Here is an 8,637-nt window from a genome sequence, read left to right on the forward strand (position 1 = left end):
TTCCTCCCCACAGATACACAAGAAATACATCTACAAGTGGAACAACTCCTACAGAACACCTACTGAACGCTGGCAGAAGACCTCAGACCTCCCAAAAGGCAAGACAGTCCCCACGTACCTGGGTAGGGTAAAAGAAAAAAGAATAAACAGAGACAAAAGGATAGGGACAGGACCTGCACCAGTGGGAGGGAGTCGTGAAGGAGGAAAGGTTTCCACACACTAGGAAGCCCCTTCGCGGGCGGAGACTGCGGGTGGCGGAGGGGGAAGCTTCGGAGTTGCGGAGGAGAGCACAGCTACAGGGGTGCGGAGGGCAAAGCGGAGAGATTCCCACACAGAGGATCGGTGCCAACCGGAACTCACCAGCCCGAGAGACTTGTCTGCTCCTCCGCCGGGGCCGGTGGGGCTGGGAGCTGAGGCTTGGGCTTTGGTCAGAGTGCAGGGAGAGGACTGGGGTTGGGGGCGTGAACACAGCCTGAAGGGGGCTACTGCACCACGGCTAGCCGGGAGGGAGTCCGGGGAAAAGTCTGGAGCTGCTGAAGAGGCAAGAGACTTTCTTCCCTCTTTGTTTCCTGGTGCGCAAGGAGAGGGGATTAAGAGCGCTCCTTAAAGGAGCTCCAGAGAAGGGCGCGAGCCGCAGCTAAAAGCGCGGACCCCAGAGACTGACATGAGACGCTAAGGCTGCTGCTGCCACCACCAAGAAGCCTGTGTGTGAGCACAGGTCACTATCCACACCCCCCTTCCGGGCAGCCTGTGCAGCCTGCCACTGCCAGGGTCCCAGGATCCAGGGACAACTTCCCCGGGAGAACGCACGGTGCGCCCCAGGCAAGTGAAACATCACGCCAGCCTCTGCCACCGCAGGCTCGCCCCGCACTCTGGACCCCTCCATCCCCCCGGCCTGAGTGAGCCAGAATCCCTGAAGCAGCTGCTCCTTTAACCCCGTCCTGTCTGAGCGAAGAACAGATGTCCTCCAGTGACCTACACGCAGAGGCAGGGCCAAATCCAAAGCTAAGCCCCAGGAGCTGTGAGAACAAAGAAGAGAAAGGGAAATCCCTCCCAGCAGCCTCAGAAGCAGCGGATTAAACCTCCACAATCAACCTGATGTACCCTGCCTCTGTGGAATACATGAATAGACAACGAATCATCGCAAATTGAGGAGGTGGACTTTGAGAACAAGATTTATGATTTCTTCCCCTTTTCCTCTTTTTGTGAGTGTGTATGTGTATGCTTCTGTGTGAGATTTTGTCTGTATAGCTTTGCTTCCACCATTTGTCCTAGGGTTCTATCTTTCCATTTTTTGGTTTTTGTTTTTTTCCTTAAAAAAATTTTTTTTCTTAATAATTATTTTTTATTTAAATAACTTTATTTTATTTTATCTTACTTTTATTTTATCTTCTTTCTTTCTTTCCTTCCTTCCCTCCTTCCTTCCTTTGTTCCTTCCTCCCTCCCTCCCTCCTTTCTTTCTTTCTTTCTTTCTTTCTACTTTTTCTCCCTTTCATTCTGAGCCATGTAGATGAAAGGCTCTTGGTGCTTCAGCCAGGATTCAGTGCTGTGCCTCTGAGGTGGGAGAGCCAACTTCAGGACACTGGTCCACAAGAGACCTCCCAGCTCCACAGAATATCAAATGGCGATAATCTCCCAGAGATCTCCATGTCAACACCAGCACCCAGCTTCACTCAACATACAGCAAGCTACAGTGCTGGACACCCCATGCCAAACAACTAGCAAAACAGGAACACAACACCACCCATTAGCAGAGAGACTGTCTAAAATCATAATAAGTCCACAGACACTCCAAAACACACCACCAGACGTGGACCTGCCCACCAGAGAGACAAGATCCAGCCTCATCCACCAGAACACAGGCATTAGTCCCCTCCACAAGGAAGCCTACACAACCCACTGAACCAACTTTAGCCACTGGGGACAGACACCAAACACAACGGGAACTACGAACCTGCAGCCTGCAAAAAGGAGACCCCAAATGCAGTAAGATAAACAAAATGAGAAGACAGAAAAACACACAGCACATAGAGGAGCAGGATAAAAACCCACCAGACCTAACAAATGAAGAGGAAATAGGCAGTCTACCTGGAAAAGAATTCAGAATAATGACAGTAAAGATGATCCAAAACCTTGGAAATAGAATAGAGAAAATGCAAGAAACATTTAACAAGGACCTAGAAGAACTAAAGATGGAACAAGCAATGATGAACAACACAATAAATGAAATTAAAAATACTCTAGATGGGATCAATAGCAGAATAAATGAGGCAGAATAACGGATAAGTGACCTGGAAGATAAAATAGTGGAAATAACTACTGCAGAGCAGAATAAAGAAAAAAGAATGAAAAGAACTGAGGACAGTCTCAGAGACCTCTGGGACAACATTAAATGCACCAACATTTGAATTATAGGGGTCCCAGAAGAAGAAGAGAAAAAGAAAGGGACGGAGAAAATATTTGAAGAGATTATAGTTGAAAACTTCCCTAATATGGGAAAGGAAATACTTAATCAAGTTCAGGAAGCACAGAGAGTCCCATACAGGATAAATCCAAGGGGAAATATGCCAAGACACATATTAATCAAATTGTCAAAAATTAAATACAAAGAAAACATATTAAAAACAGCAAGAGAAAAACAACAAATAACACACAAGCAAATCCCCATAAGGTTAACAGCTGATCTTTTAGCAGAAACTCTTCAAACCAGAAGGGACTGGCAGGACATATTTAAGGTGATGAAGAAGAAAAACCTGCAACCAAGATTACTCTATCCAGCAAGGATCTCATTCAGATTTGATGGAGAAATTAAAACCTTTACAGACAAGGAAGAGCTGAGAGAGTTCAGCACCACCAAACCAGCTTTACAACAAATGCTAAAGGAAATTTTCTAGGCAAGAAACACAAGAGAAAGAAAAGACCTACAATAACGAACCCAAAACAATTAAGAAAATGGGAATAGGAACATACATATCAATCATTACCTTAACTGTAAATGGACTAAATGCTCCCACCAAAAGACACAGATTGCCTGAATGGATACAAGAACAAGACCCATATATATGCTGTCTACAGGACACCAACTTCAGACATAGAGACACATACAGACTGAAAATAAGGAGATGGAAAAACATATTCCATGCAAATGGAAACCAAAAGAAAGCTGGAGTAGCAATTCTCATATCAGACAAAATAGACTTTAAAGGAAAGACTATTAGAAGAGACAAAAAAGGACACTACATAACAATCAAGGGATCAATCCAAGAAGAAGATATAACAATTGTAAATATTTATGCACCCAACACAGGAGCACCTCAGTACATAAGGCAAATACTAACAGCCATAAAAGAGGAAATTGACAGTAACACATTCATAGTAGGGGATATTAAAACCCCACTTTCACCAATAGACAGATCATCCAAAATGAAAATAAATAAGGAAACACAAGCTTTAAATGATACATTAGACAAGATGGACTTAATTGATATTTATAGGACATTCCATCCAAAAACAACAGAATACACATTTTTCTCCAGTGCTCATGGAACATTCTCCAGGATAGATCATATCTTGGGTCACAAATCAAGCCTTGGTAAATTTAGGAGAATTGAAATTGTATCAAGTGTCTTTTCCGACCACAACACTATGAGACTAGATATCAATTACAGGAAAAGATCTGTAAAAAATACAAACACATGGAGGTTAAACAATACACTACTTAATAACGAAGTGATCACTGAAGAAATCACAGAGGAAATCAAAAAATACCTAGAAACAAATGACAATGGAAACACGACGACCCAAAACCTATGGGATGCAGTAAAAGCAGTTCTAAGAGGGAAGTTTATAGCAATACAATCCTACCTTAAGAAAGAGGAAACATCTCGAATAAACAACCTAACCTTCCACCTAGAGCAATGGGAGAAAGAAGAACAAAAAACCCCAAAGTTATCAGAAGGAAAGAAATCATAAAAATCAGATCAGAAATAAATGAAAAAGAAATGAAGGAAACGATAGCACAGATCAATAAAAGTAAAAACGGTTCTTTGAGAAGATAAACAAAATTGATAAACCATTAGCCAGACTCATCAAGAAAAAAAGGGAGAAGACTCAAATCAATAGGATTAGAAATGAAAAAGAAGAAGTAACAACTGACACTGCAGAAATACAAAAGATCATGAGAGATTACTACAAGCAACTCTAGGCCAATAAAATGGACCACCTGGAAGAAATGGACAAATTCTTAGAAATGCACAACCTGCCAAGACTGAATCAGGAAGAAATAGAAAATATGAACAGACCAATCACAAGCACTGAAATTGAAACTGTGATTAAGTCTTCCAACAAACAAAAGCCCAGGACCAGATGGCTTCACAGTCGAATTCTATCAAACATTTAGAGAAGAACTAACACCTATCCTTCACAAAGTCTTCCAAAATGTAGCACAGGGAGGAACACTCCCAAATTCCTTCTACGAGGCCACCATCACCTTGATACCAAAACCAGACAAGGATGTCACAAAGAAAGAAAATTAGAGGACAATTTCACTGATGAACATAGATGCAAAATCCTCAACAAAATACTAGCAAACAGAATCCAACAGCACATTGAAAGGATCATACACCATGATCAAGTGGGGTTTATTCCAGGAATGCAAGGATTCTTCAATATATGCAAATCAATCAACGTGATACACCGTATTAACAAATTGAAGGAGAAAAACCATATGATCATCTCAATAGATGCAGAGAAAGCTTTTGACAAAATTCAACACCCATTTATGATAAAAAAAAACCCTGCAGAAAGTAGGCATAGAGGGAACTTTCCTCAACATAATAAAGACTATATATGACAAACCCACAGCCAATATCGTCCTCAATGGTGAAAAACTAAAAGCATTTCCACTAAGATCAGGAACAAGACAAGGTTGCCCACTCTCACCACTCTTATTCAACATAGTTTTGGAAGTTTTAGCCACAGCAATCAGAGAAGAAAAGGAAATAAAAGTTTTCCAAATCAGAAAAGAAGAAGTAAAGATGTCACTGTTTGCAGACAACATGATACTATACATAGAGAATCCTAAAGATGCTACCAGAAAACTACTAGAGCTAATCAATGAATTTGGTAAAGTAGCAGGATACAAAATTAATGTACAGAAATCTCTGGCATTCCTAAACACTAATGATGAAAAATCTGAAAGTGAAATCAAGAAAACACTCCCATTTACCATTGCAACAAAAAGAATAAAATATCTAGGGATAAACCTACCTAAGGAGACAAAAGACCTGTATGCAGAATATTGTAAGACACTGATGAAAGAAATTAAAGATGATACAAATAGATGGAGAGATATACCATGTTCTTGGATTGGAAGAATCAACATTGTGAAAATGACTCTACTACCCAAAGCAATCTACAGATTCAATGCAATCCCTATCAAACTACCAATGACATTTTTCACAGAACTAGAACAAAAAATTTCACAATTTGTATGGAAATACCAAAGACACTGAATAGCCAAAGCAATCTTGAGAATGAAAAACAGAGCTGGAGGAATCAGGCTCCCTGACTTCAGACTATACTACAAAGCTACAGTAATCAAGATAGTATGGTACTGGCACAAAAACAAAAAGATAGATCAATGGAACAGGATAGAAAGCCCAGAGATAAACCCACGCACATATGGTCAACTTACCTTTGATAAAGGAGGCAGGAATGTAGAGTGGAGAAAGGACAGCCTCTTCAATAAGTGATGCTGGGAACACTGGACAGATACATGTAAAAGTATGAGATTAGATCACTCCCTAACACCATACACAAAAATAAGCTCAAAATGGATTAAATACCTAAATGTAAGGCCAGAAACTATCAAACTCTTAGAGGAAAACATAGGCAGAACACTCTATGACATAAATCACAGCAAGATCCTTTTTGACCCACCTCCTAGAGAAATGGAAATGAAAACAAAAATAAACAAATGGGACCTAATGAAACTTCAAAGCTTTTGCACAGCAAAGGAAACCATAAACAAGACCTAAAGACAACCCTCAGAATGGGAGAAAATATTTGCAAATGAAGCAACTGACAAAGGATTAATCTCCAAAATTTATAAGCAGCTCATGCAGCCCAATAACAAAAAAACCAATCCAAAAGTGGGCAGAAGATCTAAATAGATATTTTTCCAAAGAAGATATACAGACTGCCAACAAACACATGAAAGAATGCTCAACATCATTAATCACTAGAGAAATGCAAATCAAAACTACAATGAGATATCATCTCACACCAGTCAGAATGGCCATCATCAAAAAATCTAGAAACAGTAAATGCTGGAGAGGGTTTGGAGAAAAGGGATCACTCTTGCACTGCTGGTGGGAATGTGAATTGGTACAGCCACTGTGGAGAACAGTATGGAGGTTCCTTAAAAAACTTCAAATAGAACTACCATATGACCCAGCAATCTTACTACTGGCCATATACCCTGAGAAAACCATAATTCAAAAAGAGTCATGTACCAAAATGTTCACTGCAGCTCTATTTACAATAGCACAGAAATGGAAACAACCTAAGTGTCCATCATCGGATGAATGGATAAAGAAGATTTCACACATGTATACAATGGAATATTACTCAGCCATAAAAAGAAACGAAATTGAGCTATTTGTAATGAGGTGGATGGACCTAGAGTCTGTCATACAGAGTGAAGTAAGTCAGAAAGAGAAAGACAAATACTGTATGCTGACACATATATATGGAATTTAGGGGAAAAAAATGGTTTTGAAGAACCTAGGGGTAAGACAGGAATAAAGACACAGACCTACTAGAGAATGGACTTGAGGATATGGGGAGGCGGAAGGGTAAGCTGTGACAAAGCAAGAGAGTGGCATGGACATATATACACTACCAAACGTAAAATAGATAGCTACTGGGAAGCAGCCGCATAGCACAGGGAGATCAGCTCGGTGCTTTGTGACCACCTAGAGGGGTGGGATAGGGAGGGTGGTAGGAAGGGAGACGCAATAGGGAAGAGATAGAGGGATATATGTATATGTATAACTGATTCATTTGGTTATAAAGCAGAGACTAATACACCATTGTAAAGCAATTATACTCCAATGAAGATGTAAAAAAAAGAAGATAACAAGTAAATGTTGGTGAGGATGTAGAGAAAAGGGAACCGTCCTCACTGTTGATGGGAATGTTAATTGGTGCAGCCACTATGAAAAACAGTGTGGAGGTTCCTCAAAAAATTAGAAATAGAACTATAATATGATCCACTAATTCCACTTCTGGTTATTTTTCCAAAGAAAACAAAAACATTAATTTGAAAAGATATGTGCATCCCTATATTCATTGCAGCATTATTTACAATAGCCAAGATATGGAAGCAACCTAAATGCCCATCCATAGATGAATGGATAAAGAAGATGTATATACATACAATGGGATATTACTCAGCCATTAAAAAGAATGAAATCTTGCATTTGTGACAACATGGATGGACCTAGAGGGTATTATGCTAAGTGAAATAAGTCAGACCTCTACCATATGATTTCACTTATATCTAAAAAACAAAGCAAACGAAAAAACGAACTTTAAAAATAGGGTATCTGTATTCAATAGGAAGGAGAAAATAGTCAGCAGGCTAAATGACACCAGGATAACTAACTATAAATGAATTGACCTGGCCGGATGATTCACCCTCTCCACATACATTCTGTAACCCAGTGCCTCTCCACAGATGTATTCAGTATCACAGTAAATGAGGAAAAGGCCACTAGGAAATATTGCCATGAGTCCCCCCTGCAGTGCCATCCTAAACATGAGGGCTATCATGTCTGATCCCCTCATCCCGATGGCCACAGGATTATGTATCCCCCAAACAGTTTGCCTGAGAAGAGCATGGTGGCATGCTGAGGGTGACGTAGGAACACTGTGTGGTCTCAGGCCTTTCTGAGCCCTAGTTACCTCTCTGCAAAGTGGAAATCATGAGACAGAATATACAAAGACACTAGTTCAGAGCCTGGTACATGGTGGATCCTGAATACCAGTTACCTAAGCACATCACTCATAATATCAAGTTTCTATGCGGTAAGAACTCAGTGATTAAAGAAAACTCCAGATGTCAGAAACAGCAAATGCCCCATCTTGGGGACATAGGAGAGATTGGTTTGTTCTGAATGGCATGCAGTGCTCTGGCCTAGAGAGCAGATTTCAGTGGGGATTGGCAGGAGGGAGGCTGGGCAGGTAGGCAGGGAAGGCTCAACCAAAAGGGAATAGAATCCCATCAGCACTCAAAAGCACAGCACCTAGGCTGGAAACACTATGGAGAATAGACTGGTGGGAAGTGAGACTGAAGTCCTGGGGAAAGATGCTGAAGGCCACTACTAGGCTTATGACAGAAGGACAGAGATGTGAAATTAGTGAGAAAAGTATGAGATAGCCCAAACAGAACATAATAAAAGATTGAAAGTGAGGGGTGGAGACGGGAAAGACTCCAAGACAGTGGTTCTCACCATTGGGCTGCTCTTTGGAAAAATGGTGTACCATATATAAGAAAAAGAAATTTTAAAACCCTTGAGCTGGACTTCCCTGGTGGCACAGTGGTTAAAAATCCGCCTGCCAATGCAGGAGACA

Source organism: Delphinus delphis, chromosome 12 (assembly GCF_949987515.2).
Source record: "Delphinus delphis chromosome 12, mDelDel1.2, whole genome shotgun sequence".
Taxonomy (NCBI): domain Eukaryota; kingdom Metazoa; phylum Chordata; class Mammalia; order Artiodactyla; family Delphinidae; genus Delphinus; species Delphinus delphis.